Source organism: Gracilinanus agilis, chromosome 2, assembly GCF_016433145.1.
Source record: "Gracilinanus agilis isolate LMUSP501 chromosome 2, AgileGrace, whole genome shotgun sequence".
NCBI classification, from domain to species: domain Eukaryota; kingdom Metazoa; phylum Chordata; class Mammalia; order Didelphimorphia; family Didelphidae; genus Gracilinanus; species Gracilinanus agilis.
Window position 1 is genome coordinate 472,581,800 of NC_058131.1, and position 13,482 is coordinate 472,595,281.

Genomic DNA, 13,482 nt, shown 5'->3' on the forward strand with positions numbered 1-13,482 from the left:
TTGAATCAGCAATCATGAAGACAACCCATTCTGTGAGACAAGAGTTAATCTCACAGAAGTATGCTTATCGTCCAACCTTGGGAAGTTGCTGAGAACTCTGGCCAAAGTTCAAAGCAGCCCTAGTCTCTGCTGGCAAAGGTGAGACCAATGTTATACAACAGGGAAGATTTACTAAAATTTTACTTTTACTCTTCATATGTATGGGGTAGACATCTCTCAAGCTCTCTGATAGATTTGAGGCCCTCAGCCTGTTTGTTACCCACACCTTGGTTTAGCCTGCCTCCCAAGGTACTTTTACTGGGTTGTGGATACTGCTCATGCTACAGCTTCTTGGAAGCACAAAGTGAGAGTTGGGTGAAAGGTGGACACCAAAGATAGGGAACAGCCCTGAAAAGAGCTGAGCAAGCCCTCACATGGCTAGTGTTCTCTGAATACCATGATGTCCAATAATGTTAATTGGCTTAAAACATCACAACCTATATAAAAATAATGATTTTATATATATATATATATATATATATATATATATATATATATATATATATATATATATATATANTATATATATACCAGAATGCAGTTTAATATAAAGCATGAATAAAAACAAATGAAGTAGAAGAAAGAGGTAAATCTTTCAAGACAAAATTTAGAACCACTTTTCTACCAATATTGTTTCAATGTAGGTGTGACACAGTGGATTTTATTAGTTCCTGTCATGAAGAATGTCTTTTTCCAAGTATCCATATTTAACATGAAGATAATAGATCAAAATCAAGACTGATAGAATATTAGATTTAGAGAGAGAAGGGAACTTAGAGAGCACTGAATTCCACTCCCTCATTTAAAAAATGAGAACACAAATTTAAGAGATCACACAAATAGGGCACCCCTCTAGTGCAGCAACTCATCTCTACATGCCTACTTTAATGCAATAGCTTGTGGTAGATCTGCTTGCCTCCAGTTTTCCCCCACTCTATCTACTATTCAGCCATTACTGTGATTTCCCCAAAATTCATTTTCCTCTAGGTCACTGCCCGTTCCACTCAGTAAACTCAATTGCCTCTCTTTGACTTCCAAATCAAGTACAAAATGCTGGTTGGCATCCAAAACCCATCATAACTTAGCTTTGACAGTCTTTTTAAACGTTACTGCCTGACACATTCTTTCCTCAGTCTAGTGTCACTGGTTTCCTATCTATTCTATAAATAAGAAAGTCCATCTCTTGGCTCTGAGCATTTTTTCTGGCTGACCTTCATGCCTAGGAGGCTCTCCTTCCTCAGCTCTGTCTGATCACTTCCCTAGCTTTCTTTAACTAAAGAAACTCAATTTAACTAAAATTCCTTTCTTGACCCTTCTTAATTCTAGTGCCTTCCTTCCACTAATAACTTCTTATTTATGCTGAATTTAACTTGCTATACTCACATATGTATATATGTAGATATTTGTTTTCTTGTTGTCTTCCCCATTAGACTGTGAACTCCTTGAGAGCAGGGAGAAGTACAAAATCTTTATCCCTTGATCATACATATCAAGTATGGCTTTAGTCTTTTCTCAGTGTTCCTCTCAGCATGAAAGGATATTTACTAAGTCATCTGCTTTTTGGAATATTTATTGTTAAATATACAACATAATACAATATGAACGCAATAGTAACATAATACATACAATTTGTTCTATAAATAATAAATTATAATAAATATGCTTATCCAAGAGAAAAAATTCTCACATTAGCTATGTTGAAAAACCTATGCCTGATTCTCTTTTTTCCCCATCCTCCTGTGCCTCTCCCTCTCTAAGAATTTGCTTTTATTAAAAATCACATTGCTTTGATCCAAGACATTTCTGAGGGACTTGTGAGAAAGAATGCTATCCACATCCAGAGAAAGAACTGTGGGAGTAGAAACACAAGAAAAACAACTGCTTGATCACATGGGTCCATGGGGATATGATTGAGACTCTAAACGATCACCCTAGTTAGCAAATATCAATAATATGGAAATAAGTCTTGATCAATGACATATGTAAAACCCAATAGAATTGAGAGTTGGCTAAGGGAGGGGGATGGAAGGAGGAAAGGGAAAGAACATGAATCATGTAACCATGGGAAAATTTTCTTAATTAATCAATTAATTAAAATAAACAAATTAGAGACAATGAATAAATCATATTGCTTAAGAAATTCCTCTTCTGTTAATAGAGGACTTTACCATTAAACCATTGAACTTGGATCTATTAATGAAGCAAGGCTGACAATGCCTAGAAAATTCCCCTTTTAATGTCAGAATTCTGGAAAGGCAACCATCAGGAACTCTTACTCTTGGCCTGGTGGTTCTCTTCTTGATGGATGCATTATAGTTGTAATTTAGGGTATTGTCTCTCCAATCTTAAGAACAGAAACTTGATACTATCCAGAAATTATCCTCTCATGTTATGTTATTAAAGATATGTTCACTTTTACCATGTGTTTTTCCCGCCATTAATAGCTCCTTAGAGGATAAGGGAAGGAAAGAATCTCCCTTCTCCCAATTAACACTACCACCATAGTATTCTCAGGGATCTCCCTGGAAGAAAGGTAAGAAGGGAAAGGGCTGAGTTTTCAGTGAAGTTTCCCTTTTATAAGTCATCACAAAGGTTTCTCTCTCAAGAATCTATCCTTTTAAGAGTTTAGGTCAACCAATTTACCTAAAAACAGTTGAATACTCCAAAAAGTGCTAAGAGTTGGGATAGGGGGAAATCTCCATTGTAAGGCACAATCAAAGGCTTATCATCCTGGAAACTCATCAAGTTGACCAGAAAAACTCTCTTGATCATCTTCTCTACATGAATATAATGGTTTTCATTTAGGAGATTATAATATTCTGGGACTTTTTGCTACAAGCACAGTTTTCACCAACAAATAGAAGGATCTAGAGCACTTGTCATCTCTAAATATAAAAAATAAAGCCCTCTTCCATTTGGATCCTATGTAGACTATACAGAATCGAGGCAAACACCTTTGGCATGCATATTTTCCTGCTTATTACCTCACTTGATATGAATAATCATATGGTCCCTGAAGACAATTATTGTTGTAGTTGAGTTTATCAATCACTTTTATATGATACATAAGTGGCTTTTTGTTGGAAAAAGGACTTTAAAATGCATTTTAAACAATAAAGTCAAACCTTTTTTTTTTTTGCTTAACAAACAATAAACTAAGCAAGATCTAATATTCTCTGTACCTTTCAGACAATGGTACAAGCTGTGATTTGCTATAGAATTGCAAAAGCTTACCTGTTCCCTTTTCCCATTCTTATCAAAGATACTCTTGACATGTGTGTAGAACACTATTATAATGATAAGAATGTAAATTTATTGTTTGGTAGATGCTGAGGTCCTCCCAATTACCTTTATGGGATAGCAATAATCATTTTTTTCTTGTTCTTTGGATATTTTTCCCACCCTGAGATTTCTTTTAGAAGGATAACTCAATGTTATCTGTGTTGAGGGTAGCACTTATATACTCTTTCAGAGATGGGATACACTGATTCCTCCTGCATATTTTATTGAAGACTGAATATAGTGATAGCTCACTTGCTCTCTGTAGTAGTAGTATAGAATGGAATAAAATGGAAAAGAATTTATTAACTATTTATTATATGCCAAGAATTTTGCTAAGTTCTGAGGATACAAATAGAAAATGAAAACAGTTCCTTTCACCAACCAAAGGCAAGCATTTGCCTAGACTATTTTAACAACTTCCAAACTGATCTTCTTAGCTTCATTGTCACTTCTACATTGCTTCCTAAATGACCTAACACATCATATGATTTTATGACTCCCTGATTATAGTTCCCTTTTGTCAATCTAATAAAGTCCAAAATCATTATTCTGACATTCAAGGCCTTTTATAAACTGGCTCTAATCTACCTTTTCATTTTAATCTTGAATATCAAAAGCAGTTTGATTATATACTTTGTAGCCAAAGGTAGAAAAATTGTATATAATCAGTTAAAACAAGCTCTGGAGAGTACCTGAAAAACTATGGTTAGAGGTTTGTAACATTATACAAGAGACCCCAACAAAACATCCCAAAGAAAAAGAAGAACAAGGATGCAAAATGGCAGTCTGATGAGGCTTTATGAAAAAAGAAAGGAAAACGAAAATGAAAAAGATATATCCAATTGAATGCAGATTCCCAGAAAACAGAAAGGAGCAAGATAGATGAGGTTTTCTTAAATAAGCAATGCAAAGTATTAGGAGAAAACAACAGAATAAGAAAGCAAGAGATATCTTCAAGAAAATTAGAGATATCAAGGGAACATTTCATGCAAAAATAGGCATAATAAAAGACAAAAACGATAGTAATTTAACAGATGCAAAAGATATTAAGTAGAGGTGGTAACAGTATACAGAACTATACAAGATAGATCTTAACATCACTGATAACCACAATGATGTGGTTACTGATCTGGAGTCCTAGAGAATTAAATCAAATGGACCTTAGGAAGCATTTCTAATAATAAGGCTAATGGAGATGGTGAAATTCTAGCTGAGCTATTTATCCTAAAAAGATGATGATTTAGAAGTACTGCACTCAATATGCCAATCAATTTGGAGAACTCAACTGTGGCCACTGGACTAGAAAAAGATCAGTTTATGTTCCAATCGTAAAGAAGAACAATGTCAAAAAATGTTCAAATTTTTGAACAAATGCCCTCATCTCACATGCCAGCAAAGTAATGCTTCTGATTCTGTAAGTTAGGCTTCAACAAATGTAAACCAAGAACTACCAGATATAAAGGCAGGTTTTCAAATAATCAGAAGAACTAGAGGCCAAATTGTCAACATTTCCTGGATAATGGAGAAAGTGAGGGAGTTTTTAAAAAATCTACTTCTGCTTCATTGACTACATGAAAGCCTTTGACTATGTGCATCCCTACAAAATGTGACAAGTCCTCAAAGATATATGAGTACCAAGTCATCTTGTTTCCTGAGAAATGCATGCAGATTAAGTAACAGAACCAAACATGGAACAACTGAATGATTTATGATGAGGAAAGGTTATATATTGTCACTTTATTTATTTAATTTAATTTATATTCAGAGTATGCCATGGGAAATGCTAGACTAGATGTATCAAAAGTTGGAATTTAAGTTTTCAGGAGAAATATCAACATTCTCAAATAGGGGTGTGTGTGTGTGTGTGTGTGTGTGTGTGTGTGTGTGTGTGTGTGTAAACATAAATGATACCACTCTGATGGCAAAAAGTGGAATTAAGAAGCCTCGATGAGAGTGAAAGTAGAGAAGGTGAACACTGGCATGAAGCTTAGAATTAAAAAAAAACCTTAAGATTATGGCAACTAATTCCAATACTTCACAGCAAATAGAGGAAGGAGAGTCAAGTTATATGTTCTTTGGCTCAAAAATCACTGCAAACGGCAACTACAGTCATGAAATTTAAAGATACTTGCTCCTTGGAAGGAAAAGCTATGACAAATATGAACAGTGTACTAAAAAGAAGAGACATCACCTTGCCAACAAAGGTCCATATAGTGAAAACTATGGTTTTTCCCAGTAGTAATGTATGGCTGTGAAAGTAGGACTATAAGAAAAGCTGATCAATGAAGAATCAACATTTTCAAATTGTAGTGCTAAAGAATACTTTTGAGCATTCCTTGGCCAGCATGGAGATCAAATCAGTTAATACCTAAAGAAATTAATTCAGACTATTTTTTAACCCTTACCTTCTAGCTTAGAATCAATACTGTGCATTGGTTTCAGGACCAAAGAGCAGTAAGGGCTAGATAATTAGGGTTAAGTGACTTGCCCAGGGCAAATAGGCAGGAAGTGTCTGAGGCCAGATTTGAACCCAGGAAATCCCTTCTCTAGGCCTGGCTCTCAATCCACTGAGCCACTTAGCTGCCCTCCAGACTATTCTTTGGAAAGACAAATATTGAAGCTGAAGCTGAAATGCTTTGGCAACAAAATGAGAAGATAGGACTTATTGGAAAAGACCCTGATATTGGAAAAGATTGAAGGAAAAAGGAAAAAAAGGACAGCAGAGGATAAGATGGATAATGTCGTGAAATCAATGAACATGGGCTTGACCAGACTTCAGGAGATAGTGGAGAATACAAAGACCTGGATTGCTATAATCCATAGAGACATGAAGAGTCAAACACGATTAATGACTGTACAATTACAATGTACTGTAGCCAAGTTTGACTATTCTTTGCTTTCATTCTTGTCTTACTCTCACCTGACCTTTGCTTAAAACATTTCATAGATTCAGATATATTTCTCTAGGCCTCATCTTCATATATTGAAATTTCTTCAAGATTTAAGTCAGTTATCATTTCTGCCAAAAAGTCTTCATTGATTCCCTATCATGTTAACTGAAATTGATTTCTATGTACCTTAATTTCTCATAGTACTTTTTATGAACTTCTCCTTTATGTCATATTATTCATAAGATTACAGATATAGAACTGGGAGGGAACTTAGTGCTTTCCTAGACAACACCTTCATCTTATATGTCAAAATGGTAGACTCAGAGAGATTAAGTAAATTGCCCAAATTCTTACAGATATTAAGTGGCAGAGGTGGAATTTGAATCTATGTCCTCAGACTTCAGACCCAATGTTTCCTCCATTGTACCATGCTGCCTATAGTTGTGTATATATTTTATCTCTTTCCCTCCCACAATTATATTGTTAAATTTCTGTTTCCTCTCCTTTTGTAAAGTAGAAAAATAAATGTTCTATGGAAGATTTATGGACGGAAATGCATGAGAATCACATAGGAGGGTGGAGGGAGCACCCATGTTGTTTAGTTCACAGTTTCATCAAAAGATAAGTGAATGATCAATACATGTTAAATTAAAATAGAATAATTAATGGATGAGGTTGAACCTGCTATATTTGGATCTGTAGAGTTAAATTTGGTCAAAAGATGGCAGCAATGTTCAGCTATTTCTTCACTAGACACCACTAAATATGAATGGGAAAAGATTATTTAGTAACTTTACAATTGTATCATTTCTCCAAAGAGAAAACATGGTGTTGATTAATTATTTGAAGAACAAAAAGTATTTACTTCAATATAGACTGAGGAACAGACTGAGATGATCTATTTGAGTGGAAAGGACAACCAATCAAATCACTTTTTAAAAGAACACAAAAAACAAGTAGGAAGAGATTTTACTGAGACTATAAAACAGTATCTTTGCTTGATTTTGTATGATGTTGACACCAAGAGAATGACAGCAGTAGGCTATCTCATGGACCCCAACATAAAAAGTCCCTGGTATTTTCAACTGCGCTCCCAGCAATCAATGACTCTAGAATTCCATTTCTGTATACTGGGTAAGAAGGCAGGGGAAATCTGGCTAATTGGTTAAATAAGGAAGTAGAAGAGTTTGTCCATAGATATAAAAAGTGGAAAGAACATTGGTAAACTAGCCGTGAAATGTGATTTCTAATCCCCAAACATATCACTAACAAGCTATGCGGCCTGTGTTAATTTAAAATCTTTGTGTATCCTCATGTGTATCCTTTGTTTCCTTATTTGTAAAAGAGGGTTAATAAAATACCTTATTCTACTTGATTCAGTTACTACCTGAATTCCCTCATCTCTTCACTCTTTCCTCCATCTCTCAACATCCTATCCTAATACTCTTGTCTTTTATTTGCCCCAGTGCAATATTCATATAGGGCAGGATTTCATATGATAGCTCAGTCTTAATTATGCTCAATTACCTTATCCATTGAGTCTTAATTAAATTAGACTTCATAAAATTCCCTTCCAATTGCCAACTTCAGGGGCTCTTGCTTAAATGGAGACAAGAAATGAGAATTGTCACAAATCTAACACTTTTATTGCAGGGATCAATTGAACAAATATATGTAAAAATATTTTGAAAAGTATAACAAATCTATAGAAATGTTAAGGAATATTAAAGTTGTTATGTTGTTTTATCTCAGCAATTATTATTATTTTTACAAGAAAGTATTTTTCTCATACTCCCTATTCTGAACTTAAGCAAGTCAAAAATCTCCAAAATAAAAAACAGAAATCTTTCATTCATATTAAAAAAAGATAAATTTCCCATTTAATAAAAAAGAATTATACTTTCCAATGGATGGTTATCTAGGTGGTACAGGGCTGGGCCTGGAGTGAGGAAGACTCATCTTTCTAGAGTTCAAATCTGACCTCAGAATTCTATTTGTATGACCCTGAGCAAGTCACTAAACCCTGTTTATCTCAGTTTCCTCATCCATAAAATGAGCTGGAGAAAGAAAACGGCAAACCATTTGAGTATCTTTGCCAAGAAAACTCCAAATGGGGTCATGAAGAATTGGACACAAAGATTGCTTGAAGAACAATTCCACTGGATTTTTGGCCAAAGAATAGAAGAAGAAAAGGAATTTCACCATTAAATCCCAGAATTTGTTTTCCAAGATGAAGAGGTTGCTCAAGCTAACCCTCACAAAGAAAGACAAATGTATCATTTGGGGCTCTGAGCTTTCTTACTTAGTGATCTTTAGGGAAGCATTCTGATGCCTTGTATTTCATTATTGACCTAAAAATCTGCTAAGAAATAATCTTCTTGCCACTTTAAGACAATTTAAGAATTATTGGTATTCCACAAAAATATGATGAAATAAAAAGCCTATTATATTTCAAGAAATCATGTAAAAAAGTTACCAAGAAGTAACGGAAAAAGCAGACAAAATCTAGAACATTAAAATATATATAATGCTATTGGAGAGGAACTCCAACTTTAACTCATCCTAAAATATTGCTTCCAAATTCTAATGCTCTAAAAATTTTTAAAGAATCTTACAAGTGTCCAGAAAGATGTCTCTCATAGATTAAGGGAAAATTGCTCTACTTGGGCAAGACTTCTAATCAGCTATAAGAAATTAAAGGAAAAGATATATAATGTAAGTTAAAATAATAAAGGAAATTATTTTATAATGCCAAATAGAATATTGTAAAACCTTCAGTGAAAACGGATATGTTGGGAGCAGGTAGGTGGCTCAGTAGATTGAAAGCCAGACCTAGAGACAAGAAGTCCTGGGTTCAAATGTGGCCTCAGATACTTCCTACCTGTGTGACCCTGGGCAAGTCACTTAACCCCCATTACTTAGCTACTTTTCTGCCTTGGAACCAATATACAATATTAATTTCAAGATGGAAGAAAAGGAAAAGGTTGTGTTATGAGCAAGATGGAGTAATTAAAGCCATCCTTACTGAAGAAAATAGGTAACTAGGTAACACAGTGGATAGAGCTCTGGATCTGGAGTCAGAAAGCCCAGGGTATGAATTCAGCTTTGGACACAGTAGTGATATTAGTACCAGCAAGTCACAAGTCACAAGTCTATTTTCTCCAATTTTCTCATCTTAAAAATTGGGGTAATAATGGCATTTATCTCCCAAGCACTTATTTCTCCCTTTTGTGAAGATCAAATATGATAATGTTTGTAGAGCGCTTAGTACAATGCCTACCACATAGTAGGCTCTATATAAATGCTGGCTATTAGTAGCAGTAGAATCAGTATTGTTGTTATTATTTTAAATGAAGATGGGCAATGCTTTTTATATACAAATACACCAAAACAAAACTTAAGAAGAACAAATACGTTTATATAGCATGAAAAGGTCTACGTGATGAATGTTTTCAGTTTGTAAAGAGGAAAGAAAGCTATTTATTATCTTTTTGACTTGTCTAAAAGTTATTACAAGAATAAAAAACATTTATAAAGAAGCTCATGAAAGGAGTATGGGGATGAGATTTAAGTAACTTAAAAGAGGTAAGAAGAGAGAAGAAATAAATTAATTGAGTCATAAGATAATAGACTTGAGTCTATGAGAGAGCTTAAAGAAATCTTGTCTAAACATTTAATTTTTAGAGACCAAGAGGAATAGAATGGCTTATTCAAATAAGAACATTCATAGAACACTGGAAGGACTTAGATTTGAACTCAGGTCCATCAAGTCCAGATTCAGAACTCTTTCTATTTCATCACACTATTCCTTAAGTCTTGCCATCTGTCCACCATTGGTCCATAATTTCCATCAGACTTTGCCGCCTGCCTTGCTACAATGCTTTCTATACACATTGATATTACATACACTCTGCTTCTGTTTAGTCATTTTTAGTGATTTTCAACTCTGTAACAACATTTGGGGTTTTCTTGGCAAAGTGGTTTGCCATTTCCTTCTCCAACTTATTTTACAGATGAGGGAACTGAGGCAAACAGGACTAAGTGACTTGCCAAGGTTCACACAACTAATAAGTGACTGAGACCAGATTTAAAGTCAGGAAGATGAGCCTTCTTGACTCTAGGACTGGTATGTTATCCTCTGTATCATCTAGCTGCTCTCATTATATTATCCTCTGACCTGTCATTATGTCCTCACAAGCCCTGGACTTCATCATCCCTTCTGATCCTAAATACTAGGACCATCAGCCTTTTCTACATACTCTGCAATTGGACCCCATATATATGTTTTATTGCCCAATCAGAATTATGTTCCTTGAGAACAGGGATTGCCTTGATTTTTCATTTGTATTACCAATACTTAGCACAGTACTTGGTAATTAATCAATCAGGAAACACTGCTTAAGCACCTACTATGTGCTAGGACTAGTTGAAAAGGGAGGTAGAAGTTTAGGGGAAAAGCTAATGAGTTCATTTTGGGACATATTTAGTTTAAGATGTCTGTAAGATATTCAGTTTGAGAAGATCTGAAAGGCAGTTGGAGATGTGAGATTCAGAGGTTAACAGAGAGGCTGGGACAGGATAAGTAACTGAGAATTGTTAGCATAGAGATGGCAAAGTTTTGGGAGCTGATGAGGTTACCAAGTGAAATAGTATAGAAAGAGAATAGAAAAGGGCTCAAGACTGAATTCTGTGGGACATCTTTGGTTAGAAGGCATGATCTGGATGAGTACACATCAGAGGAAATTGAGGAGTGGTAAAATAGGTAGATGAATAACAATTAATTTTCCGAAAACTTAGAGAGAAGAGAATATCAGAGGAGAGAGTGATCAAGTGTTAAAATCTACAAAGAAAACACATGAAAAAGTGTTCTAACTTTCTTATAATTAGAGAAATGCAAATCAAAACAACTCTGAGGGATCACCTCATACCTAGCAGATCAGCTAACATGAAAGCAAAGGAAAGTAATAAATGTTGAAGGGGATGTGGCAAAATTGGAACATTGATGCATTGCTGGTGAAGTTGTGAATTGATCCAACCATTCTGGATGGCAATTTGGAACTATGCCCAAAGGGCTTTAAATGACTGCCTGTCCTTTGATCCAGCCATACCACTGCTGGGTTTGTACCCCAAAGAAATCAAAGGGAAAAAGACTTGTACAAAAATATTTATAGCCGTGCTGTTTGTGGTGGCAAAAAATTGGAAAATGAGGGGATGTCCTACAATTGGGGAACGGCTGAACAAATGGTGGTATCTGTTGGTGATGGAATACTACTATGCTCAAAGGAATAATAAACTGGAGGAATTCCATGTGAACTGGAATGACCTCCACGAATTGATGCAGAGTGAAAGGAGCAGAACCAGGAGAACATTATACATAGAGACTGATATATTGTGGTATAATCGAATGTAATGGAGTTCTCTACTAGCGGCAATGCAATGATCCAGAACAATTCTGGGGGACTTTTGAGAAAGAACGCTATCCACATTCAGAGGAAGAACTGTGGGAGCAGAAACACAGAAGAAAAACAATTGCTTGAACACAAAGGTCGATGGGGATATGATTTGGGATGTAGAATCTAAACGACCACTCCAGTGCAACTATCAATAATATGGAAATAGGTCTTCATCAATGATACATGTAAAACCCAGCGGAATTGTGCATTGGTTATGGGGAGGGTGGGGAGGGAAATTTGGGGGGGAGGGAAAGAACATGCATTACGTAACCATGGAAAAATATTCTAAAAAAACACAAACAAACAAATAAATGAATGAATGAATAAATGAATAAAATAAAATACCAAGGATATTTAAAAAATAAAAATAAAATAAAAATAAGTCTACAGAGAGGCTGAGTGCAGAGTGGTATGTGTTAAAGGCTAGATCAATGCCTTGTCCTGCTTTGTTTATTATCTCTCCTCTCCTTTCCTTTACCTCTTTATTAATTAATATTTATTGGAATGAGGCATCACAGATGTATGTCTTTCAAGTGAAGAGGAATGAGGGTGAGGAACTGATGGGATTTTGAGAGACCTACTCCTCATTTGGCTGAGCAAAGGAAAAAAATCACATCTTTTGTTCTGCTTGAAACAATCTAATCCCAAATACGTACCCATGCAGGTCCTCTCTTTCCCTCTTCCCCTTTCTTCTTTCTCTATTAACATATCAAATGGTAATGGCAGAATGTAATGCTACAGTTAATGCATAAATTAGTGTGCTACTGTTTTTTTAATTAAGGTGGAAACTCATCATAGCTAACTTAAGTTCTGATGATGTTAAAGATGAGATAGACTCCTTTCATGTGCAATAGAGACCTAATTTTTTCTAGGTAAAGGCTAGTGGAGTCTTCACACTGAGTTACTACTTTTTCATTTGTCATATAAGCCTTTTGAAATAGCTAATACTAGTTATCCAATTATGGTAATTATATAATAAAATACTTGGACATCATTATGGAATCACTGAAGTGGTAAGGACAGAAACCAAAATAGGTGAGCAGGAATTCCTTCTACAATATACCCATCAAGTCTTTGCTTAAGTTCCTTAAAATGCTTTAGTTGGTAATATATATTGTTTCATTCTAATTCCAAAATATTATGCCTATTTATCTCAAAGTTTCTTATGAGACCAAATGAGTAAAACTATGCGATAGCTGCGTCTGTCACACTTTCCTCTTCTGTCCCATGTCTTCTTTTCTCTCTATCTGCTCTCATTTGGTGACCTCATCAGTTCACATGAGTACAATTATCATCTTTAGGCAGGAAATTCATAGTTCTATATATCCATCCCTAAGTCTCCCTCTTGAACTCTAGGTCTGCATTATAAATTACCTATTAAACATTTCAGAATAGTTGCTCTAAAGATCTCAAATTCAATACATTCAAAAGAAAAATCATTCTTCTCCCCCATCACACCTACCCCTCTTCAAAGCTCACCTGTTACCATTGATCTCATACCTATTTCCCATCTCTCAAATTCATAACATATTCAACTCCTCATTCTAATTCACTCCACATAGCCAATCAGTTGCCAATTTATATCCCTACAATATTCCCTTCTTTCCACTTACACAGTCACTACTGTCAGGGCATCATTACTACTTAAACAAACGATTGCAATAATTTTACACTTGGTATTCTTGTTTCAGGTATCTTCCCACTCCAGTGCATGCTCTAGGCAACTCCCAAACAGATCTTTCTTCCTTCCTTCCTTCCTTCCTTCCTTCCTTCCTTCCTTCCTTCCTTCCTTCCTTCCTTCCTTCCTTCCTTCCTTC